A 27234-nucleotide genomic window follows, 5' to 3' on the forward strand; every position below is an offset into this window, starting at 1 on the left:
TTTCTTCTTTAAATTTTCATCTGTGCTACTTTAAATTTTTCATCTGATTTTATAATTTAATGACCATTTCTTCAGATGTGTATTTTCTGAAGCCATGAATGCTTTGTCTCCATGTTGTTTATGTGGCCAAATAGCCTTTGGAATCATATTGGGAGTTTCAAAGCTTGAACTGCATTGGACAAGAAGAAAAATATTCTGGAGAATTCAGTATATAAGATTCAATAACTAATCCACAATATTTTTTTAAAATGTTGCTGCTGATTTTCCACATGCCTTTGAAAAAGTGGTTTGGATTACCATTATTAATACTTGAACACATTTTCAGAGCTTGCCCTTTAATAGAGCCACTCAGAGTCATCTTACAGGGGAGATGATAGGCATAAAATTTAATAAATAAATAATGGATGTATCTTGCACCTTATTTTATCTCAAATATAATAAAGTCAGTTTGGCTGGTTCACAGAGAATTTAATGTTGTACAATATAAAAGATAAATTGTATAAACTTTAACATAATATAATCATGAATCTCTGTAACAAATTGGAATCAATGCTAAATAATAAAACTTAAAATTAATCAGAACAATATTATAAATTAAATTGGGGTTGAAGCTGATTATATATTATGTAAGAAAGATGGAGAATACAGCAAAGTTTATGAATGTTTAGGATAGAGAAATAAATGATGATACATATAGGATAAGCTAATTAATATAAACAGAACTGTACCTTACTTGGTATGATGCAACATGATATAATTCAGCCTTCCTACAAATATTTGCCGCAGGATTTTTACGGTACTGAGCAAATAGACAATGAAATTGCCTGTTTATATTGTTATCCTCAGGATACCTAGTTTCCAGTTTTCTCTTAAACTAAGACTTAATTCCTCTTTTATCCATTTGCAATCTTCGTTAAACTGGCATGAATAAATAAAAATAATGTATGTGCATTTTCATGCTTATCTCTAAGATGCAACTTTTCTTGAGTAGTTGATCCCAATATAGTGTGTTTTCTACGTTCTTCTCATTTACAAGGATAGAATAGAATAGAATAGAATAGAATAGAATAGAATAGAATAGAATAGAATAGAATAGAATAGAATAGAATAACAGAGTTGGAAGGGACCTTAGAGGTCTTCTAGTCCAACCCCCTGCTTAGGCAGGAAACCCTACACCACTTCAGACAAATGGTTATCCAAGCTCTTCTTAAAAACTTCCAGTGTTGGAGCATTTACAACTTGTTCCACTGATTAATTGTATTAACTGTCAGAAAATTTCTCCTTACTTCTAAATTGCTTCTCTCCTTGATTAGTTTCCACCCATTGCTTCTCATAAGCATATACAGTTTACCACTTTCCTCTAATACCATATACACATCCTTCTATGCCTTTTTTGTTTGTAGAAAGCCATCATGACCTTTAGAAATGTGCAAATGTCAAAGTATAATTGCAATTTGGTTTGGATATTGGCTCAGGAAGTGGAAGTTTGTCAATTTCACATGTCCTCCTGTTCTGTTGTGCAGCCTTGTGGGAATATTATATCCTAATAAAGTTGGCCGTGGATAAGGAATTGAGCTACCAAGAAACAAATGTAAAAGTACTATGGACCAATCTTACTCTTATGTCAGCCATATCACCACAAATAGGACATCTAGAGCCATATTGTCCAATCTGATCTTGTGCATACAATTGTGGATTCATTGATTGTTCTTTCTTTAAAGAAAAAAAAAACTTTAAAAATAAATTAGATTAAAGAAAATAGGAATGGTAATAATTGTGCCAGGAATATTCACTAGTTACAGTGCTATTACAGCTGCTAGGTTCCTCCTCATTTAATTGTCCTAACAGACTTCTGAGGTGCAGTGTAAAAAGCTTGGCGATTTATTTATTTTTCTTTCCAAACTGTCAGCATCCAATAGATGGGCTTTATTTGAAAGGAAATGTTTTCTTTCAATTTGTTTTCGTTGCGCAGCGAAATCCATCTGGAGCTCAGAGTTGCTTGTAGTCCCACGTGCTTTTGGAACCGTTGCAATTAATAAAATTTTATAAAGAGAGGAACAGGAACCACTGAGAGGCAAGCTGGTATTACTGTGAAGAGTCAACTATTGTGTTCTTTGTTCTTCTTAGTTAATCTTCAGATGAGATAACAGACACTTCTGCAACACTTAGCTACTTTTTAATTCCTTTTTTTTCTTTACATGGCTTATGATAGGCGTCTACAACAACAAAATAATAATAATAATATCAAATGGGGACAAAATGTAATTCAGAACTTAAAACCCTTGTCTCTTACCTGTTGTTAATTCCCTTGAAGTTTTTAGTTGCATAATTTGTACATGACAGCAACATGCCAACTGGAAAATGGAATGCTTATGGCTGGAATTTTTTTTTCTATCTAGTGATCCTTGTTGTTGCTGTTGCATTAACATTGTAATTTAAACAGGGGTGAAATCCAGCAGTTTCTGACAAGTTCTGGAGAACCGGTAGCGGAAATTTTGAGTAGTTCAGAGAACCAGCAAATGTCACTTCTGGCTGGCCCCAGAGTGGGGTGGGAATGGGGATTTTGCAGTATCCTTTCCCTGGAGTGGGGTGGGAATGGAGATTTTGCAATATCTTTTTTTTTTTTAATTTGATTTATATGCCGCCCTTCTCCGGAGACTCAGGGCGGCTTACAATGCGTTAAGGAATAGCCTTCATATTTTTGTATATTTATTCAAAGTCAGCTTATTGCCCCCATAATCTGGGTCCTCATTTTACCTACCTTAGAAAGGATCGAAGGCTGAGTCAACCTTGAGCCTGGTGAGATTTGAATTTGCAGTAATTGCAGACAGCAGATGTAAGTGGATGTTAATAACAGTGCTTTAGTCTGCTGAGCCACCAGAGCTCCTTCCCCTGGAGTGGGGAGGGAATGGGGATTTTGCAGTATCCTTCCCCTGGAGTGGGGTGGGAATGGAGATTTTGCAGTATCCTTCCCCTGCCACGCCCACCAAGCCACACCATGCCCACCAAGCCACGCTGACAGAACTGGTAGTAAAAAAATTTGGATTTCACCAGTGGGTTTAAAATGCTGTTGCCTCTATATTTTCATTGCCTCTCATTGCAAATGCCTACCTCTTGAGAAGAGAAGTAGGCCTACTTTTAAAAATAGCTTTTAGTTCCTATATTCAGAAGTCTCTTGCCGCGTACATGTCCCATGAATCCAGAGCATTAATTCCAATATCACTTCCTTCCTTGCTGGGTGTGAATCTTTGTAACCCTTGATATGCAGAAGAACCCTGATAATGCCAGCCCACATGGGGACTCACACATATATAAATCCATAGACTGTCTTCCTGCAGATGTTGGTCATGAATATATGCATGTTGCAAGAAAGCCAATCTCATTTGGGTGATATTGATGGGGGCAATGGGGCTTATTAGAAGACTTCATTAAATATTCAGATCTATATGATCTATATATTTGTATTTCTCTATCTACTTTTTGTTTCTTCTCTCTCTCTCTTTCTTTTTGTAAAGAGAAAATTTTGAAACAACAACCAAAGATCTCGCAATAGAATTATAATCTTCCAAGTCTCAGGGAACATTGAGCCTACAGCGATGAGTAAAAATATAATAGCTCACCACACTGTAGGATTAATCTTCTAGGTTTAATCTGAATATCCGAGACAAGACCTAATGGCTTTGCTACTTTCTTTGGGATGAAGAATCCAAAGCAGCTTAGTTCCATTCCACTATTCCACTTTCTAAAGATAACAGATTAACAGAGTTGGAAGGGACCTTATAGGTCATCTAGTCCAACCCCCCACTCAAGCAGGAGACCCTACATCATTTCTGACAAATGGCAGTCCAATCTTTTTTTGAAAGTCTCAAGTGATGAAGCTCCCACAACTTCCAAAGGCAAGCTGTTCCATTGGTTGATTGTTCTCACTGTCAGAAAATTCCTCCTCATTTCCAGGTTGAATTTCTCCTTGGTCAGCTTCCATCCATTATTCCTTGTCCAGCCTTCAGGTGCTTTGGAAAACAGCTTGACCCCCTCCTCTCTGTGGCAGCCCTTCAAGTATTGGAAGACAGCTATCATGTCTCCCCTGGTCCTTCTCTTCACTACACTAGCCATGCCCAGTTCATGAAACCGTCCTTCATATGTTTTAATCTCCAGTCCCCTAATCATCCTGGTTGCTCTCCTCTGCACTTTTTCTAGAGTCTCAACATCTTTTTTATAGTGTGGTGACCAAAACTGGATGCAGTACTCTACTAGGCTTTATAGAGTGGTATTAGTACCTCACTTGAACTTGATTGTATCCCTCTGTTAAGGCAATTTAGGATTGCATTGGCTTTTTTTGCTGCCACTGCACACTGCTGGCTCATATTTAGCTGATTGTCCACCAAGACACCAAGATTCCTCTCACAGTCACTACTATTAAGCCTGGTTTCCCCCAGTTTATATGTGTGCTTTTGGTTTTTCTTACCTAAGTGTAAGACTTTACTTTTCTCTACTTTGAATTTCATTTTGTTAGATAGGGCCCAGTGTTCAAGTCTGTCAAGATCCATCTTCTAGGGTGTTAGCTATTCTTGCCAGCTTAGTATCATCTGCAAATTTGGTGTGTTCCTCTTCTATTCCCTCATCTAATGGATCTCAAGACTTCATAAGAGAAGAAAGGCTTTATCCAATGGTGAAATGCACTTACCTTCACTACCAGTTCAGAGATGTGAGTGCACGCGCCTCTTCTGTGCATGAGCAGAGGGTCAAAAACGGGACATAATAACGTCCCGGCAGGTAGGTGGAGCGTCATGCCACCGGTGCTACCAGTTCGTGCGAACCGGATAGATCCGACTGGATTTCACCGCTAGCTTTATCTCATATTAGACACTTAAAAAGAGAAAAGGAGAAAAAGAAATAGAAAATGGAAGATGGAAATTGATCTTCCATGACTCTTCTAAGGAGAAAATAACGGTATAATTTATGTCACAAATGAAGGCAAATATACGTGTCTCAGGACAATGTTGCAGGATCCAATCCGAGTTGGTCATTGAGACCAGAGTTTTAATCTTCTGAGCTTTTGGACTCATGCTGGAGAAATTACGGAATTTCTCTCTACAGAAACAGAAACCTCTGTAGAGAGAGGTCCCTGAGGATGGGTTCCAGCACACATTTGAAAGTTTGGAAGACTAAACCTCTGGTCCCTGAGACTGACCCAGATTGGATCCTATATTTCATGTGTGTTGTGTAATTGAACACACAAGGGAAGAAAAAGAGAATGACACATTCCCCCTTTTAAGAATTAGAAGCGGTGGTGGAATTCAATTTTTTTTTACTACCGGTTCTGTGGGCATGGCTTGGTGGGCGTGGCAGGGGAAGGATACTGCAAAATCTCCATTCCCTCCCCACTCCTGGGGGAAAATATTGCAAAATCTCCATTCCCACCCCACTCTGGGCCCAGCCAGAGGTGGTATTTGTTGGTTTTCTGAACTACTAAAAATTTCCGCTACTGGTTCTCCAGAACCTGCTGAATAGCACCCCTTATTAGAAGCTCCCCTTTCTGATAAATTATAAGGTTTGACTCATATGAGTAGTCATGCAATCAAAACCATGGAGATGCTGACTAGCTACCTGTCAAGAGCCCTCGACAACTCACCGCAGCGTCCCCGACAGCCACACTCTGGACGCACCTGGGCTCGTTCACTCGTTCGCTCATAGCAGCATGGATCAGGGTGGGGGTGGCCGTGCATAATCACTGTGGTGAAGGGGGGTGTTGTTCCAGGTGTTCAGGCGGTCGGTCACCCTGCGGCTGGGATAGGAATACGTTTGCGCGCCCTCCGCTACTGCGGAGCTCTGGCGCATGCGCTGTGGCCGCCCAACCCGGAAGGGTGGTTCCTTTATCGGCGCGCTAGTTTAAAAGGCGTTGGAAGGCAGCCGCTCCCAACGCCGACTTTCTGCATTTTGCATCGATGTCACCTGCCGTTCTCGTTGTGACCCGGATTAAAGGACTTCGTGCATCCAAGAGCTGATTCGAGTTGTTCTTTCCTTGTGAGGTTACCAACGGGCGGGGGTTTGACAGAAAAGTCGGCGTTCCACCTTTCGTCCTGTACGAGCGACTGGAGCGTGCCGAGGATGGCGGAAGGCACGACAGGCGGTCTACCGGGACTTGACGACACAACAGAGACCGTCACAACGGGGCCCACGACCGACAGCCAGGCGGAGGAGGCTGAGGAACCGGTGGTCAGGCCCAAGGAAAAGGTACAGCAGCCGGCGCTGGTGGACGCGGAGGCGACTGGTACCGGACGGCTCGAAAAGGGGGAGTGGTGGCAAAGCCCCGCGATTGCTGAGGTCAAACAGCTGACGCCCCAGACCAACGAGCCCTCTTTCCAGGGGTGGAGGGAAAGAAGATGGCTGGAGGAGGACGATTCCGAGAGAAGCCATTCTACAGGGCTGGGGGTTTCCACTTTGGACATACTGTGTGAGAAGTTCGGCGAGGCAAGTTTCAGAGACGCCCACTCGTGGCAGCCATGGGCGCCCATGCAGGACACATGGCAGGGGCGGAGTGAGGCCCGGGGTAGTGCTGACTCCCGCTTCCGTTTAGCTAGCCCAAAACTGCGGCTTGACAACAGGGGCCCTTCGCTTCCTGCGCCTCTGCCCTCACAAGGGGGGGATCAGTTAGCTCCCTGGCGGCGGGGACAAACCCAGGGAGACCTCCGTGGGCCGCCAGGGCAGCCTCAAGGGGGGACCGCTTTCGGAGCCGGTCAGGACGCCCGGTTCGGGGCCCCAGCCCCTATTTGGGCACAGGGTGTAGGCCAAACCCAGCATCATTTTTGGGGCCCTCCCCCTTTACAGGCGACCTTTGATGGGAGTGCGGACAGAGTGTCCTTGTTTCTCAGTCAGGTCCTAAGCTATATGGACTTGTACGGCCACCTGTTCCCGTCACAATGGGCCATCGTGGTTTCTATTACGTCCGTGCTGACGGGTGAAGCAGCGGATTGGGTCGCTGACCTCCATAGCGACCACCCCAACGAACTGACTGATGTGGGACGTTTCTTAGAGGCATTGCGATTACGCTTTGAAGACCAGTCACGGACACAGTTGTTGGAAGGGGAGCTAGTGGCCTTGAAGCAGGGGGGACGCCCTGCACGGCAGTACGTCAAGGAATTCCGTACTGTAGCCGGACGTTTAAGAGCATGGCCTGAGCGGCTGTTAGTGCACCAGTTCCGATTAGGCCTGGATAGGGAATTAAGGCAGGCCTGTGTGTACCGGGGATTGGGCCCTAAATTGTCAGACTGGTTCCATGCAGCAGTGGATCTCGATGTGGGCTTACGAGAGTTCCGTACCAGGGGGGTGGCTACCTATCCCCTATCGTCTCGACGTACTGTAGATAAGCTGCCAGGGCCTCCAGTGGCTAGTACATCCCCCCCTCGTTCTTTGGTGCCGGTTGGGCGGGGTTCGATCCGGTGTTTCCGTTGCAACCGGTTAGGGCATCGAGCAGCAGAATGCCCTTTACCTGCAGCACCGTCCACTAAGAGCACGCCAACGGTAGCCAGGGGCCAGGAACGGGCTCGCTCTTCGTCAGACTGGTCCAGAGCAACAACTCCAACCATATCCAGAGGGTCTCGACTGGAGACGGAGAAGCCACCCGAGCAGAACGCCACCCAGGGCCCCTCAGACAGCAGTGACGATGACGCTCCGACTGACCCTATGGTGAGTGATCCAATACAGCCCTTTGTTATACCTGTTGTACTTAGGCACCCGCGCACTCAAAAGACGGTCCAACAGGGCGCTTTAATAGACTCTGGGTGTACTCGGTGTCTTATTCGAGAAATTGTAGCTAAGGAATTAGGTCTCCGCATACTAAACCTACCCACGCCCATCCGTTTTGAACAAATGGACGGTTCTTTGCTGGGTGGGAAACCAACAACCAGGGTCACTGAGGCGGTCATGTTGGGTATCGGGGAACATTGGGAGACCATTCGTTTTGTGGTAGTTGACACGATGGTAGAACCTGTAATATTGGGTCTTGCGTGGTTGGACAAATGGAGGCCCACAATATGGTGGGAAGGGGGGTTTCGACGGATTCGACTGACTGTGGGTCCAGACCCAGAGCCGGAGGTGCAGACGGACCAAACAGTACCACAGGTGGGGGGTTTAGTTGGTCTCGCCCCAACATATCCGGATGTATATAAAGATCTCGAGGCTGTCTTTAAAGAGGAGGAGTGTGAGGTGTTACCGCCCCACAGACCCACTGACTGCGCTATAGAGTTAAAACCAGGGGTTACCCTACCCAAACCACGTATGTATGCGATGACAAGACCTGAGTTGGAGGAACTAAGACGTTACATCAACAAAAATCTAGCCAGGGGTTTTATCCAACCCAGCCGTTCCCGCTTAGCTGCACCTGTGTTGTTCAGGGAGAAGAAAGATGGGGGCCTACGTCTATGTGTAGACTTTCGTGGTCTGAATGCTGTCTGTGTCGAGCATTTATACCCCCTGCCGTTAATGAAAGATCTGCTGGCTACTCTATCCACCGGGAGGGTTTTTACAAAACTGGATCTTCGCGAGGCTTATTATAGAGTACGGATTAAGCCTGGAGACGAGTGGAAGACAACGTTTAATTGCCCTTTGGGAAGTTATAAATTTCGAGTTATGCCTTTTGGCTTGCAAGGCGCCCCAGCTGTGTTTATGCAGGTGATAAACGAGGTGCTACATGAACATCTGTATAGAGGGGTCCTCGTTTACCTCGACGATATCCTCATCTACACCAAAACGATGGAGGAACATGTCGCATTAGTGCGACAAGTATTATCAAAACTACTCCGAGCGAAGTTGTTTGTTAAATTATCAAAGTGCGAGTTTCACCGCAAGAAACTCGACTATTTAGGGTATCGCATTTCAGAGGCTGGAGTAGAGATGGATCCAAAAAAGGTGAGCACCGTGCTAGAATGGCAAGCGCCCACGACCCGGAAACAACTACAAAGTTTCCTTGGCTTCGCCAATTTTTACCGGCAATTCATTCCTGCCTTTGCACACATAGCTCTCCCGTTAACTGACCTATTGCGCACCAAGGCATCGGGGGTGAAAGCAAGGCCAAGCCAGGTGCTCTGTTGGACTCCAGACTGTCAAAAAGCCTTTGAGGCGTTAAAAACATTATTTGCACAAGCACCTATCTTACGACACCCGAACCCTGCGTTACCGTATGTGGTACAAGCGGATGCCAGTGACGTAGCAGTGGGTGCGGTTCTGTTACAAAAAACTCCGGAAGGAGAGTTGCTTCCCTGTGCCTATACGTCACGCAAATTCTCCATCACTGAAAGGCGTTGGGCAATCTGGGAAAAGGAGGCCTTTGCAGTGCGATGGGCCTTACTTACGTGGCGTCATTTATTAGAGGGTAGCGGTATTGCATTCGAAGTATGGACAGACCACAAGAATTTGGAGGCCTTGCAGAATCCCAGACGGCTGTCCCCGAAACAAGTGCGATGGGCACAATATTTCCAACGTTTTGATTTCCGGTTAAGGTATGTTCCGGGAGGTCGGAACTTCCTAGCAGACGCACTGTCTCGCTTACCACAATATGACAGCAAAAGGGAAGAGGTGGTGCAGGCGATACTGCCAAGAAGCCAACGAGCTTGCCAGACATTCTATACTGGTTTAGACTCTGTGTGGAAAGAGGAGCTACAAAAGCAATTGATCAATGATCCGTGGGTAATAGAACACAAACAAGCCACGACCCAACGGGATGGGTTTATCTGGGTGCGAGATAAACTGTATATTCCCGAGGCTTTACGACAATCCGTTTTGCATAGGTGCCATGATACGAAAGCAGCCGGGCACTTTGGTGTACAAAAAAACCTTACATCTAGTGCGCCGTCAGTTTTGGTGGCCACGATTTAGAAAGGACGTGGAACAATATGTTAAGAGCTGCAGGATATGTGCTATGGCAAAACCCCGCACGGGAAAACCCCTTGGTCTCCTGCAACCCATAGCGGAGCCTACACGACCTTGGGATGAAATTGCCATGGACTTCATTGTTGATCTCCCAGAGAGTAATGGTCACACGGTAATTTGGACCATAGTAGACCTCTTTTCTAAACAGGCCCACTTCATTCCCTGTACCGGACTACCGTCAGCTCGCAAATTAGCCCGATTGTTTATTTGGCACATTTATCAGTTACATGGGGCTCCTCAACGTATAATATCAGATAGGGGGGTCCAGTTTACTTCGAAATTCTGGCGTATGTTCGTGAAATTGATAGGGTCATCACAGGGCCTGAGTTCCGGATTCCATCCGTGTACTAATGGAGCAGCGGAACGAGCGAATGCACTGGTAGAGCGATATCTACGTTGCTACGTGTCGTACCAGCAGTCTGATTGGTCTGAGCTACTCCCGTTTGCTGAAATAGCATACAACAATGCGGTTCATGGTAGTACCGGGTATACCCCGTTTCAGATTGTATCAGGTAAAGAGTTTCCTGCTATACCTGAACTGGACATCCAAAACCGGACGCAGCTAGCACCAGATAAATGGGCTACCCACATCTGGAAACAGTGGCCAAATATACGAATGGCTCTAAACAAAGCAACAGAAACATATAAACGCCAGGCGGATAAAAAAAGGGCTGATCACAAACCATTTGTAGTGGGGGATCAGGTCTTTTTATCTACAAAATACCTTAAACCCCGTACCCCTAGCAGGAAGTTAGGCCCGAAATATCTAGGCCCTTTCCCTGTTGTGCGCGTTATTAACCCTGTCACCGTGGAACTGAAGTTACCTCCGTTGTTAGGTAAGGTCCATCCTGTGTTTCATAGTAGCCTGCTGAGACCACTCGAAGCAGTCCGAGACACCTTACCTAGGCCCGGGCCAGTGGAAGGGAATCACTATGAAATAGAGGACCTGTTAGACTCCCGATATTGGAGAGGCAGGATACAATACCTAGTGAAGTGGAAAGGGTATCCGTTCGAAGATGCCTCGTGGGTCAGGGCCGATGATATACGAGCTAATCGGCTGATTAAACGGTTTCATACCCGCTATCCACACAAACCTGGGCCCTGAGGGGGAAAGCATCTGCTTATCTATGTTGAAAGTAATACATTTGTTTCTGTGTTCCAGGAGCAGCACTGGTAGGGGGAGCCGCCTGTCAAGAGCCCTCGACAACTCACCGCAGCGTCCCCGACAGCCACACTCTGGACGCACCTGGGCTCGTTCGCTCGTTCGCTCATAGCAGCATGGATCGGGGTGGGGGTGGCCGTGCATAATCACTGTGGTGAAGGGGGGTGTTGTTCCAGGTGTTCAGGCGGTCGGTCACCCTGCGGCCGGGATAGGAATACGTTTGCGCGCCCTCCGCTACTGCGGAGCTCTGGCGCATGCGCTGTGGCCGCCCAACCCGGAAGGGTGGTTCCTTTATCGGCGCGCTAGTTTAAAAGGTGTTGGAAGGCAGCCGCTCCCAACGCCGACTTTCTGCATTTTGCATCGATGTCACCTGCCGTTCTCGTTGTGACCTGGATTAAAGGACTTCGTGCATCCAAGAGCTGATTCGAGTTGTTCTTTCCTTGTGAGGTTACCAACGGGCGGGGGTTTGACAAGCTTTGTTGATGTAAGTGGTGTGTACTAGCATTTGTTAACCAGTCAGCAAATTTACAATCCTGTCTGTGAAATGGGACCTCTACCTCCTGGGTTCTGGTAAGGGAAGTGATTCTGATTCCTTCTGATCACCTGGAAGTGGCAGCCTGTGATTTTTATGCCACACACACACACACACACACACACCCACACACACACTATTGATTACCTCCAGAAATTGTGATAGTTCCAGAAAGATAGTTCCAGATATCATCATCATCATCATCATCATCATCATCAGTTCCTTTCATGTGGACCACATGGGTAGCAAATTTATAGAGGGGCCTGGTGGCTCAGCAGACTGATAGCATTGTGATTAACACCAGCTGTCTGCAATTACTGTAAGTTCGAATCTCACCAGGCTCAAGGTTGACTCAGCCTTCCATCCTTTCTAAGGTAGGTAAATTGAGGACCCAGTTTGTGGGGGCAATAAGCTGACTTTGTATAAATATACAAAAGTATGAAGGCTATTGCTTAATGCCTTATAAGCCGCCCTGAGTCTCCGGAGAAGGGCGGCATATAAATCAAATTAAAAAAAAAAATTTTTCTTCCCATGAATTCTTTGGCATCTTCCCATTTGATGTTCACTGTCCGTAAGTGGTCTAGTCATCTTTCTATCACGAAGTGTTGATCACTACGATGCAAATAGAAATGGAATTTTATAAGCAAGTGAAGCAGGAATTAACATGTTGTGGTTGAAAAGAGAAGCAGGAGACAAAGAGACTTCTAGGAATAAACAGGAGCAAATGCAGCTATGGATTCAGATTGAGCTCATTGGCTGAGCAACTTCACGGATATCAGCTGCATGTCTGCATGGGTAACCAGGTATATAGCTGCCTAACACAGAGCAGAAACAGCATTCCATAATTCAAGGTTTGTTTGTTTGTTTGTTTATTATATTTGTATACCGCCCTTCTCCCGAAGGACTCGGGGCGGTGAATAGCCAGCAGATAAAATACAAAAAATACAAAATTTAAAACAATATTAAAATCCAATTAAATTAATTTGGCCCACAGTTAAAACACCCCTATATTAAAACCCATAATTTAACAATTTAAAATTAAAACAATTTTAAAAAGTTAGGTCAGGTAAGTGAACCTCTATCACTTTATTGTGGCACCTGAAACAGAATATCTTCTCTCTGTTCTGCAGAAAAAACTACTAATGCTGCTGCTTTATGAATGTCTAAACCAGGGGTGAAATCCAATTTTTTTTTACTACCGGTTCTGTGGGCATGGCTTGGTGGGCATGGCAGGGGAAGGATACCGCAAAATCTCCATTCCCTCCCCACTCCTAGGGGAAGGATATTGCAAAATTTCCATTCCCACCCCACTCTGGGGCCAGCCAGAGGTGGTATTTGCCGGTTCTCCGAACTGCTCAAAATTTCCGCTAGTGGTTCTCCAGAACCTGTCAGAACGTGCTGGATTTCACCCCTGGTCTAAACTCAGCTTCCTGACAAATAGTAGGGCTGGCCATGAGTTATACCCTCAATTCTTTGCAAGGATCTGAATCCAAGCCTCTACAATCTTCCAATATCCTATAGTTCACCGTTTTTCCAGGTATTGAAAGCTTTTCTTTTTTTTAATCAAATTGTGTTTTGGAAAATACTTGAGGATGAAATGTGTTTTATCAAAAGAATTGCTACATGCATTATCTGTTCATTGGATACGGACTTATAAGGGCTACTTCTATGTTTGTCAGGTAGAGAAATAACAGAAGTCTGAAGGTATTACCGGAGTTTAAATAAAAATGCAGCCGTGCAATTTAGTTTGTGCCTTGATATTGGGCTCTCAGCCTTGGAGAGCGAGCTTGACACAACAATTTGTAGAATTTAATTAGCGTTCTGACGTCTGATTTTGCTTCATTAATGCATAAACCCCATTAGTCTCATTTATCCTTTAGACTGTTTGTTTCTTGATAAGCTTTCAGTTATTGTGATTTTGTTTATATACACATACGTATACACACAAATATTTTAGAATATAATAATATCCTGCAAATAGCTTCAGTAAGACTAGTTGTCTTCCAAGGAATTTCATCCAATGTCAGAGGAGGTGTACCTTAACTTCACCATTCATATTCCTAAAGAAAAGTATTTTCTTATCTCTATGCCAGCCCAATGGTTCTTCCAGAGAAAAATGGCAGGTGTAATCTAAAGCATCTTTTACATTACACTACTTGAGGGTAGTGATAGCAAAACCAGCAAAAGGACAGCATGTCTTCTTCTACATCCTCATATCATACCATCCATCCTCCGTCCAACAGACATAGTTTTATAATTCAAATATTATGTGGCTGTCTAAACATCTCTTCTGGGGCAGCTTTTCTCTGTGGCACAGTGCTTCCCTAACAACTGCTAACCGCAAGTTAACAAGCTCTGCTCTGTGACCCTAATTAATAGATTAATAGCCTCCAAGGGCTTGAGCTAGTTCCTGAAATTGACAAGACCTTAGTTACATGCTGAAGGCTTTTGCTTCTCTCTAGCATAATCCTGCCATTGAAAAGCCTGGTTTTTGTTGTTTTTGTTGTTTTAAGTTTTGATGTTTATGTTCCCCAAAACAGTTTATCTTGCATCCTATACATTTCAAAAGTTGTAAAAAGTAACAAAATAACAGAGCTGGAAGAGACCTTGGAGGTCTTCTAGTCCAACCCTCTGCTCAACCAGGGGATCCCATACCATTCCAGACATGCAGCTGCCCAGTCTCTTTTTGAAAGCCTCCAGTGATGGAGCACCCACAACTTCTGAAGGCAACTGATTAATTGTTGTAACTATTAGGAAATTTCTCCTTAGTTCTAGGTTGCTTCTTTCCTTGATTGGTTTCCATCCATTGTTTCTCGTCTTGCCTTCTGGTGCTTAGGGAAACAGGTTAGGCTTCTCTTCTCTATATGTATATAGTAATTCTATATACATGAAAGCTTTTTCACTGATTATTGTCACATGTGCCGAGAAAGTGTATGTGAGTCTTCCTTTTTCCTCCATTTGCCCTTCTTTGCCCTTCTTTCCAATTCAGTGGTGGGTTGCTCCCGATTCGCACTGGTTCGCAAGAACTGGTAGTAAAAATTTGTAGTAGTTTGGACAACCGGTAATAACATTGGCTGGCCATGCCCCTGAACCAATCCCCAGCCCGGTCACCGCTCGCTTACCCCGCCCACCTCATCAGAGGCTCTTTTTTTTTTACTTTTAAATGCATTTTTTCTACAACCTGTTCAGCCGGAAAAATGCTTTTAAAAGTTTTTAAAAAGCCTCTGATGATCGCGCAGCTCAGCTGGGATCATCAGAGGCTTTTAAAAGCATTTTTTCTACAACCTCTTCAGCCAAAGAGGTTGTAGAAGGAAAAAAAGCCTTTAAAAGCCTCTGGCGATCCCAGCTGAGTTGCCTGATTGTCAGAGGCTTCTAAAAGCATTTTTTTCTGCAACCTCTTCAGCCGAAGAGGTTGTAGGAAAAAAAGTGCTTTTAAAAGCCTCTGGTGATCCCAGCTGAGTTGCCTGATCGTCAGAGGTTTCTAAAAGCATTTTTTTCTGCAATCTCTTCAGCCAAAGAGGTTGTAGGAAAAAAAATGCCTTTAAAAGCCTCTGGCAATCCCAGCTGAGTTGCCTGATCGTCAGAGGCTTCTAAAAGCATTTTTTTCTGCAATCTCTTAAGTTGTAGAAAAAATGCTTTTAAAAAAAAAAGTTGGCCATGCCCACAAAATAAGCCACGCCCACAGAACCGGTAGTAAAAAAATTTAGAACCCACCCCTGTTCCAATTGTCTATGTCTTTCTTTGACTGTTCACATATCTGGTGTGCTATGTTCTTTGAGAAAGCAAGGAGAAGAGATTGATGCAAGGATATTTTATGAGTTTGCAGGATCCAATGAAAAGAGACCATCGTCCTCCACTAAACGAGGAAGTCACAAACTAGAAAAAGCAGGTAATGATGACAAGAGCAGAGATTAACAGAGCAAAATATAGTTGGTGTGCTCTTATTGACTGGGGGACAAATTTTCAGATCTGGCAAATATTTATTCTGATCTTTAATTAAAAATCCTTATGAACATTCTAAAGATTGGACCAAGGGCAGATTAAGGTTACATTTACTTCTTACATTTTACATAATGGCTTCTGCCACTTAACTGTTAAAAGCCTGAGATGTTCACAGCCTGTCGGGCTCTTTCAGGACAAAGGACCAAGCTTCCTTCCACCTTAAATGATCATTTACCCATGCAATTACTGGGAAGGAAGCTTCTCTACTTGGAAGTTCCCACTGTTGTTACAAGCATTCTGAGTTTATTAACCAGGGTGGGGGAGAGAAGATGTTGCCATGTCATTAAGTTGAGACAGTGACTCCAGCTATAGTGCCTCAGACCTTTTCCCCTCTGGGAAAAAAATGGAAGTGTAGGTAGATTTTGTTTTGGAGTTATATTTCTTTCTTTCTTTCTTTCTTTCTTTCTTTCTTTCTTTCTTTCTTTCTTTCTTTCTTTCTTTCTTTCTTTCTTTCTTTCTTTCTTTCTTGTTTTGTCAAATATGTACAAAATAGCAGGCATAGGTATAAACATAAACAAAGGAAGTAAGTACAGATAAATGGGTACAGTAAGACAGGGACGGCAGGCACACTGGTGCGCTTATACACGCCCCCTTTACGATCTCTTAGGAATGGGGTGAGGTCCACAGTAGACAGTTTGAAGTTGAAGTTGTGAGGGTTTGAAGCTGTAACAACAGGGTGGGGTAGAGCATTCCAGGCATTGACCACTGTCAAGTCGTATTTTCTGCAATCGAGTTTGGAGCGGTTTACCTTGAATTTGTATCGATTGTTTGCCCGTGTATTATTGTGGTTGAAACTGAAGAAGTCATTGAGAGGTAAGATGTTGTAGCAGACAATTTTGTGTACTATGCTTAGATCAGACTGCAGGTGGCACAGTTGATTGTCCAAGGCCAGAATTTCAAGTCTGGTGGCATAAGGGATTCTACTGCAAGTAGAGGAGTGGAATACTCTTCTCGTGAAATACCTCTGGACTCGCTCAATAGTGTTAATGTCTATAGCATTAAAGTTAACATTAATGTTAATGTGGCTCAGATGAAGTAAAACAGTGGCCCCCAACTTTTCCAGCTTGGCAGCCCAGGCCGGCATGAGGAGTCTTCACAACAGGACTTTCATCACACTTTCCCAATTATTGAAAAGGGAAGAAAAGTTGATAACACTGCTTGATGGCTACGTCCAGTTCTGATGGTTGATTCTCTTTCAATATCAAGATCTGCTCTACCTAATCATCTGCTTCTACTTGTGGACTTGAAAATCTGAAAATGAAACAAACTGTAGGTGCTTTCAGAAATGAGGAAGGAAGATCAGTTTTATTGGTTGCCATGTGTTTCCCGTGCTCATCATCCAAGCAATCCATTGTTTAAATTTTCAGATCAGTTTTGGATTTCCTGAAAGCAAGCCAGCAAATGGAGAATATTGTTTACGGTGAACTTTTTCTGGATGTACCATTTTTTAAAAAAAAACAAACAGTTTTTGAGAAATGCTATTCAATCTACGTCTTCCATATATAGTTATTTTGTCAGCCTCATGTCACAAGAGAAAAGCATAAGGTCAGATAAGAATGGATCCTTCTGCCTCATTTATTTAACTAGATGAATAATATCTGTATGATGTGACAATGCAAAATAGATGCAAAGCTGAAAAGTTATTAGTGCTCTTCCCCACCTTGCTTGGTCTACTTTGTTCTTGAGAACAATGGAATAGTTAGGCCATCTGGTGGCAAGTGGAGAATTGGCAATCCAGATTCCTAATTAAAATAAATGTATAAGTGTATGTTGGTGTGGGCACCTCTGTGTGAGAGAAACTAAAGGATTCAAAACAGACTGCAAGGCAATTTATTCCTACATGGCTACAATAGTTCGAAATGGATCCCCACTAAATTGGAAGAGGGATTTCAGAATGGTTTCATTCCATTTGAGGGGGGGGGGAGTTTGTAGCTGGCCTGCAGATGCTTTCTGCCATCAATCAATAATGCCTTTTGTTGAAACCCTCCCTTCAGTCTTTGGATTCACCTCCAGGTATTTCGTTGTCTCAACTGTTACAAAAACTAGGTATTTGTACTTGCTTATCTTCTTCCAATTCTAGCTGTGCTTTTAGCTATTTATATCTTTCATTCTAAGCGCACGAGTATAAAATATCTGATGGAGCAACTTTGTTCAAGTATGAATTTGGGAAAGAACAAGCTGAAAGAACAAATATTGGAAACTCAACATATATTGCCTTTCACATTTTGAAAAAGCAAATGTGCTTTTTCACATTTGGCTACATTTGTCAGGAATGTGAGCTATCCATTTTTCTATAATGAAGCTCACTGGGAATTTGGGAGGAATAATCCACCAAAGAAAGGAAGCCAAATTAGTGATTCAATTTCGGGCCACATATGTGTAAATTCTTGGTTCTTATATTGCCATTTGCACTTTGTTCGGTTTCTGATAGAATATTGGATGATAGCTTGTAGATATTATGTATTTGTGAAATATAATAAATTTATATTAGCTAAATTTATATATTAGAACAAATTCAGTATCTGTTTGAATCTTTATCATATTATTTCCCTCATAAATGCAATTACGAGCTTTCTAAACCAATAAATAGATCAACAGTGAATTCTTCCTATGATTTCACTGGGTTTCACAACTTGTGTGTTTCGGGGGTGGGTTCTACTTACCTCTACTACTGATTTGCAGCGGGGCCGCGCATGCACTCTTCTGCGTAAGCGCAGAAGCGTTTTGATGACGTCGGGGTCGATGGGCGGAGCCTCCCGCCGGCTTTACTACCGGTTCTATAGAACCGGTGTGAACCGGGGGCAACCCACCACTGGCGTGTTTGTTTTATGAATAAAACCTTCTTTTCATAAAATCAAAGAATTAAACATCTCATTATAGATTGGGTAGAAATACATTTTTATTTTGGAATGCATGATTCAACATATTTTTTAAGTCCTAGTGAATCCTCTTCATCCATTAAAACATCAACACTTGTATTTCTTTCTATTCACTATATAGAGACCAAAATTGCTACTATGCCAGGGTGAATCTCTACAGAAATACATTCTTAATATTTATTTATTTATTTATTTATTTATTTATTTATTTATTTATTTATTAAATTTTTATACCGCCCCCTCTCCCGAAGGACTCGGGGTGGTGAACAGCCAAAATTAAAACACACAATACAAATATTAAAATACAATTAAAACAAAATTAAATTATCTTTGGCTTCTCCAATTTAAAACCCCTTACCCATAAAATTCACCCAATTAAAATTTTTAACCCAGTCCGGCTTGCTGAAATAAAAAAGTCTTCAGGGCCCGGCGGAAGGTACGGAGGTCCGGGATTAGTCGTATCCCTGGGGGTAGCTCATTCCAGAGGGCGGGTGCCCCCACAGAGAAGGCTCTTCCCCGGGGGGTCGCCAGCCGACATTGCCTGACAGACGGCACCCTGAGGAGACCCTCTCTGTGGGAGCGTGTTGGCCGGTGGGAGGTTATCGGAGGCAGAAGGTGGTCTCGTAAATAACCGGGTCCTAAGCCATGGAGCGCTTTGAAGATGAGAACCAGCACCTTGAAGCGCACTCGGAAGACCACTGGAAGCCAATGCAGCTCCGAATGCTTTAAAGAAGATTCTGCCATCCTGATAAATGAACCTTCAGTATATTCTCTTTTTACATATCAGTACCTTCAAAATAAATTATTAATGATGCTGGCATGCATGCATATGTGTGTGCACAGATGCTAGAGCTACCATTTCATTAGAAAATAGGCTAGTTTGCTTCCGTGAACTAAATGTGGTATGTTCTATGTTCAAGTTTTTAAATAAAATCTAAATTTCTTTCCATTCTATGGATGATAAAATCCAGGAATTGGTTGTGGTAATTTTAAAAAGTGAACTGAACAAAGTGACATGCATTTGCAAATTCAGTTAGAACTGCTTCTTGGTAGAGAAAGGGTCACATTCAATCTGCCTACTGGACAATTGTTAAGACAAAGTATATAATAATAAAAAAAAACAGCTGGTATCTTAATCCAATACAAGTAGTCCTCGACTTGCACCAGTTCATTTAGTGACTGTTCAAAGTTACAACAGAACTGAAAAAAAGTGACTTATGACTGTTTTCACACTTACAATCAGTGGTGAAATTCAGCCGGTTCTATCTGGCTCAGGCGAGCCGATAGTGCCAGCGGCGAGAGGCTCCTCCCACCCACCTGGACGTTATCACGTCCTGTTTTTGAAACTCTGTGCATGCGCAGAAGGCTCTGAGCATGTGTGGAGGAGGCACGTGCGCTCACATTTGTGAACCGGTACCGAAGGTAAGTAAATTTCACCCCTGCTTACAACCTTTGTAGCATCCCCATGATCATGCGATCAAAATTCAGAGGCTTGGCAACTGGTTCATACTTATGGCCGTTGCTGTTTCCCAAAGTCACGTGATCACCTTTTGCGACCTTCTCACAAGCAAACTCAATGCGGAAGCCAGATACATTTAACAACCATGTTACTAACTTATCAACGGCAGTGATTCACTTAACAACCGTGGCAAGAAAGATCGTAAAATGAGGCAAACTCACTTAACAAATGTCTCACTTAACAACCAAAATTTTGGGCTCAATTGTGGTCATAAGTCCAGGACTACCTGTACATCCCTAACTTTTTGAACTAAACCTTTAAAGCTTCTGTCCACGTGCATGAAATTATTTAATTTATCCACATGTTTCAAAACTCAGGGTTTTGAGATATTTGCAAATGTTGGTAATATCTAAATGTAATTATATTTCCTAATTTGGTAGGAAGCATGCAACAATGTATTGGCTTCCAAGGCAGTCTCTTGATTAAAAAGTATAATTTGCATAGAATATCATGAAAGTGCATGAAATAAAGTACTGGCCAATATGTGCCAAAATTGGTTGGTAATATTCATACCATTAACAGAGAGTACTTTCCTTACCTTCATAAAAACTAGTGATACACAGCTGAATCAGAAAAGATGCTTCAGTGGAACTTGTATCGTAGCTGTATGGTCTCAGGAAAATATAAATTTGTGTTAAGGAGGCATCCTATTAATCCCGCGACATATTTTCCTGGGATTGTACATCTACTATGTGAGCTCAGAATCAGGAAAATCTTCTTTAAGGTAGTGCTGCCAAGTACCACTACGTTTCTGGATAACAATTCTGATGGTCATATTTGTCATGTTCCCTTGATTGTTTAATATATTTCTGAATCAATCGATGAGAAACGCTTTTGGTGACTTCAAAGGAGTATTGGTTGGGAACATGAATGTCTGGGTATACAGATGATTTATTGATTAATTGATTGATTTTTATTTATTGAATTTATATTGCCACCTATTTGCCCATGACTCAATGATGCCATGTTGTTGGCTGAGAACCCAAATTACTTGTGGCAAATGTTAGATAGGTAAAGTGATGTTATAAACAGTATGTCAGCTTTGGATGCAGTATGAATCTATATCAAAGACGAAAGTGATTGTGTTTGACACAGAAAATCGGGCGATAATTACAAGTTTATTTATTTATTATTTATTAATTCAATTTGTATGCCGCCCCTCTCCAAAGACTCAGGGTGGCTAAGTTACACATAAATAGCAATAACAATAATAATAATAACAACAACAACAGTGATACCCATTGTCATCGGGGCACTTGGCACCATGTCCAAGAGTTTTACAAACTACATCACGAAATTACAGCTTCCTGCTATAACACCAGTGGAACTGCAAAAAACTGTGCTACTCGGAACATCATATATTTTAAGAAGATACCTACGATGCTACCGTATCAACCATCAGTGCCAATCAATAATATTTGTGATACATTTTTAAATGTTCAGTTGACTGAGTTTCACGTTTAATGAATAAAGTATATAATAATAATAATGTGAATTTGTATACATCGACAGAATTGTTTTCACTAAAGATGGGAAAATGGATGGAAAATGTTTAAGATGTACGATCCTGACAGAAAAATAATGAATAATACAATAGATGTTTTCTTGTGAGGAATATTTCTGCCTTTTTTGGGTATGTCAGTCAAATTAGCTGAATGCAGTGGGAACATGCACATGTTACAGCAAGAAGAGTTGGGGTCAGGAATGCTGAAGAAATGTGGACGGAATGAAAAAATGAGTGTCAAGTACAAAAAAAAGTTTATTGAGCTAGTTTGATTATATACAGAAAATGAAAGAGGATCAAGTTACAACATAAATATGAAGGAAGAAGGAATAGATTAAATGGAAGTGATAGATCAAGAAAGGAGTGGTAAAGATGCTGAAATCTTTAAAATAAGAGGTGAGAAGATTAAAGAAAAAAAGAAATATATGAAGTGGTATATGGGTGTGATGGAAGCTAAGTCCTCCCCCTGCCTTTAACTCTTTCAGAAATCTTTTCAATCTCTTATTTAATTCTCATCTATTTCAATCTTTAAATGCATAAACCACCATTTTGTTTCCCCCCCCTTCTTTTAGCAAAAGGTCCATAAAAGGTTTCCAGTCTTTCCAAAAAGCACTTGTTTTCTCTCTGACTATATAGGTTAGTTTTGCCGTTTCTACTAGTTCTGGCCTTTTTTATGATCCATTTCTCCATTGTTGGAATTTCAATGTTCTTTGTTCATATAATAATCCTGCTGCCATTACCACGTGCAAAATTAATCTTCCACGAGTCTTTTCCAATTGAGGATTCTTTTTTTTATTTTTTTAAATTTTTATTTTTTTAAGACAAACAAACATTTAATGCATCAGTCATCCCTTCCGTGTGACATCTCGGTGTTATATTTCAAAATTCTTCTTCTTCTTGGTTTCTTCTATCTTGATCTTCATCCAGACCCTTATAACAGTTCATTGCTAAAACAATATTCTAATTATCAAGTTTTTATACAAAATTATAAAATTAATCATTTATATCTCTTTTCCAACCAACGATAAAAGTTATTCCATATCTTAAAATATTCTAACTCTTCCCTATCTTTAATCATCAAAGTTAATCTATTCATTTCTGCACAGTCTAATTTTTTTTTTATTACTTCTTCCGAAGGTATTTTCTCTGCTTTCCAATTTTGAACAAAAACAATTCTAGCTGCTGTTATTACATGTATAATCAAGTAGATATTTTCCTTACTATTTTTTTCAGGGAAGTTACCCAATAGGAACAACTCTGGTTTAAATTCAATATGTTGCTGTATCAGTTCTTCCACCCAAGTTTTGATTTTATTCCAATAATTTTTTGCTTCAGGACATGTCTACCACATATGGTAGTAAGATCCTGGTAATTGGTGACATTTCCAACATTTAGCTGATTTATCTTTAAACATTTTTGCTAACTTCTCCTGTGGCATATGCCATCTATAAAACATTTTATATTGATTTTCCTTATATGCAGTGGACATTGTTAATTTATAATTCTTTTCCCATAGTTGTTGCCATTTTTCAAGATCAATTGAGTCATGCCAGCCACATGACCACGGAGACGTCTTCGGACAGCGCTGGCTCTTTGGCTTAGAAACGGAGATGAGCACCACCCCTAGAGCTGGAAACGACCAGCACCATGTGCTGGGGAACCTTTACCTTACTATGATATCAGCAATGATATTATTCCATACAAAGAGGAAATTTAGACAGATGGGCTAAGGATTCTGGCTGAATATGCATGATTCCAAGCAATGAGCATAGTTTTCTTAAACCTGTGGGACTGATAGTGATGTGTTAAATAAAGCATTAAGTTCCTGGTCTTTTCCATAAAACAGACCAGCCATTAGACCAAGTCAGATAAATAAGATAGCTCACAAAATATTTCATCAGGTGATACAGATACAGCAAACTAAGGATAAGTCACCATGCCTTCTACATCCCTTGACTATTGGTGGTTTGATTACAAGCATCATTTTGATTGGTGTTAGAATGCAATCATCCCCTTCTGCTTAATGGAGTTTCACCATTAAGTGGTGAAACGTGGCTGGATTGGTTTTGTGATTATTATTGTTGTTGTTGTTCCTTTTTTTACGGAGCTGCAGAACTGACAAGAGATCTCATAAAAACATAATGGGAATGGAATTCTCTGGAGGCCCAGAATGAATGATAAGTTGTTCCCCTGGCTGCATTTTTGGGAGGGAGGGTTGATGTAAAAGAGCTCCATAGACTGTGGCTTCTAATGGGAGAAATGGGATTTTATGTTCCAGTAGGATCCTTTCTCTTTTCAAGAGGTACTGGGAGAAATGGGATTTTATGTTCCAGTAGGATCCTTTCTCTTTTCAAGAGGTACTTTCCCTCAAGATTTTTTAAAAAACACAACTGGTACGTTTGAACTAGTGCTATGCAAAACAACAACACAAAATCCTCTACATGTTTCCCTACCAATTCTTATTCTGTTTGAGGAATTTTCTTTCTTTCTCTTTCTGAGAAAGGAAGAAGATAACTTTCCTAGCATTCTCATGAGAGAAATGGGTTATTCTTGCATTCATTTCATGGGGAACTGGCTGAGGAGCATTAGTGAACTTCTTATTATCCATTATACAATCCCCTCTGCAATATCACTGGCTTCCTACATGTTCATTAAATCCCAAGGGAAGTCATCACGAGGGAGTTCCTCCCACTGGGCCTTTTCAAAATGGAAGTCATGATGGGGGGAAAAATGAAGTAAAAAACCAAGAATACCCATAGAAGCACTCTGACTCCAGCTTCCCATTGAGAAGTAATATTAGGATTGCTGCTGTAGCCTGAGAATAAGAGAAAGAGAGAGAATGAGATGGGAGATAGCCAAGAAATGAACAGTATGATCATGGATAGATCTAGAAATAAAAATTTATTTGCATATTATTCCTGGGGATATATGCAGATAGGAAGATCATTATGTTTCAAACTCTGGAAATACGTTTGCCTTCTTGCCCATGCTTATGCCACATAGAATCCACACAATTATGGTTTCTTGCCTTTTGCATTTCTCTTCCCCCCTCCTTAATAACAACAATTAGCCAAACTTGTGACTCACCTCACGTTCTAATCCCATCCGAGCCACAATGTTTATTTCACAGGACGTTCAATTAATTGGTAATACAATCTGCTGTGAAGTCTTGTTTCCTTTCCCTCTGTTGCTAAGTATAACCTGAATGGCACAGCAAGTCACAAAAGAAAAATAATTAAGCAACCTTGAAAGGGCAGGCTGCCACTATTTCACACACAGCAAAGTACTTAGCCAAGGTCAAGGATTCTGACAGCTTCAGACTCGAAAACCTTTTGGAAGACAAAAGTGGATTCTACATCCTGACCTAAAATATGAGATGAGCAGCATATCCACATAGGATCTTTCTAGGCTCACAGATTGTGTTAATTTTTTTACAATGGAGAAATATCTAAAGAATATCTAGGTCAGGGGTGTCAAACTTGCATCGTCACGTCATCATGTGATGTATTGCAACTTTTTTCCCCTTTGCTAAAATGGGGGGTGGGCGTGGCCAGTGTGTGACGCATCCGGCCCGTGGGCCACAAGTTTGACATCCTTGATCTAGGTAGTGAGATAAATATGCAGTTTCCAGTGAAACCAGTTGTCACCTGTTTGCTTCTCTCAGTCCTTCCTCCTGCTGCTTTCCTCCCTGAACAACATATAATGCACTTGTTTTGCAGCAAGGTAGCCCAATGCTCTTCAGCTAATAGTGATATAGTCATAATAACATTCCTTTCTGAAGAAGTCAAGGACAACTTGCCCTGCACCTGAAAGGCTGAAGCTGGGAGGCATCTTCAGATGGAACAATATTTGATTGGACCATGTGATGGACTTGTGGGTGCTGGGCAGGGACTTGAACTTTTCTTTGGGTTGGGAAAACCTGGAAACTTTCAGATTCGGGTTTTTCCAGATATGCCAATATGACATCTTTAATAAAAAGTAACTTTAAGGAAACTCAAGCCTCAGAGTTTTCTTTCGTTGGGGGTGTGACTTGGAACCCTGACAGTCACTTCCAAAAATATTGCCAAGAGAACTGCAGGGATTTGTCCAGGTAGGGACCACGACTTGAAGACTTCAAGAGCCTGGTGCCGTAGCAGACTAATAGCCTGTTGTTAGCATTCAACTGTCTGCAATTACTGCAAGTTCGAATCTCCCCAGGCTCAAGGTTGACTCAGCCTTCCATCCTTTCTAAGGTAGGTAAATTGAGGACCCAGTTTGTGGGGGCAATAAGCTGACTTTGTATAAATATACAAAAGTATGAAAGCTATTGCTTAATGCATTGTAAGTCACCCTGAGTCTCCGGAGAAGGGCGGCATATAAATCAAATAAAAATAAAAAATAAATAAAAAGACATTGATTTAAAATGTGAGCAGAGCTGGAATCACACCAAGCTTCTGGATTCAGGCATTACTGCTGCTTTTCTATAGACTTCTTGCTGCCACTGATCCTCCAATGGTACTTTCAGGAACCATGTTCTCATTAATCTGGCCATTGATTACCTTTTGTGGAATTCCCAGTATTTGTGGCCTTCTTCAAAATAACCTCTCTTTTTTTTGTTCCATAAACCGCATTGTTCATCAAGGATGCAAAAGTGGAGAAGGGAAGAACACTGGGGAAGGAGTCTAATGGGAACCAATAGCATAGGTTGGCTTTACTTGCTTAAAACAAGTAAAATATTTCATGTTATTAGACAGAATGAATTTTGTGGGGAGTTATAGACTCTAATATCTAGATGTTGTGAATGGTGATGTCAGGCTTTATTCTGTTGACCATGCTGGGGCTGTTGGAAGTTGTTCTTTAACAACATCTGGATGTCCAAATGCAATTCCCTGGTTTACACCCAAAATTCTGTAACTGTACCATATGTACCAAAATATGTGATTTTATTTTTACTAATTATATAGCAGCCAACATTAAAAGTGATTTTTCTCTACAAGCTTTTATCACTTTAATAATGCAAGCTTATTTTTGCATTCTTGTTTTGATTATTTAAGTTTTAAGTATGTGATTTTTTTTTCTTGAATATGACTATTTGTAAAAGACTGAGAATTAGCTATTCTATAAATGGAGTTAAGAGGAAATAAAAGGCATGGTTAAGGACACTTGAGAAGATCGGATAATTCAAACCTGATGAAATTAAGAAATGCACGCACATCAAAAATCCAACTATATGGTCCAGATACTCAAACACAAGTACACACACACATGGAGAAGCATGAAATAAATATACATATTCAAAAAATATACAATGAATGCATTTTATTTAAAAAAGAAGGTTGAAAAAAAATCACAGACTAGAAAAAATATATAAAGATATAATGCATAATTAGTGTACATAAAATTTATACAGCATAAATATTTATGTAAACTTTTCCACTCATATCAATAAGCATCATCATTTTAAAAGGTCTTATAATTGGTAAGATGAGAAAAACCATTTTGAATGAATGTGGTAGGAAAAATTTAACTAAATACTTTTTACAGAAATGTTCCTCTTTCTTTTTTTTAATGGAAACTTTGGTTAGAACACTTCCACTAAATCACTTTGAAGAAAATGTGCTGTGTGCTTTGCCTCAGGTTTAATGATCATGATTAATCTATATATTTTTATAAGTTTTCTTCTGAGTGATCTTTGTAATAAATGGGATAGTTACAACTTCAATTCAAGAC

This window comes from Pituophis catenifer, unplaced genomic scaffold, assembly GCF_029215685.1.
Source record: "Pituophis catenifer annectens isolate HBS135680 unplaced genomic scaffold, rPitCat1.0.hap2 SCAF_8, whole genome shotgun sequence".
NCBI lineage: Eukaryota > Metazoa > Chordata > Lepidosauria > Squamata > Colubridae > Pituophis > Pituophis catenifer.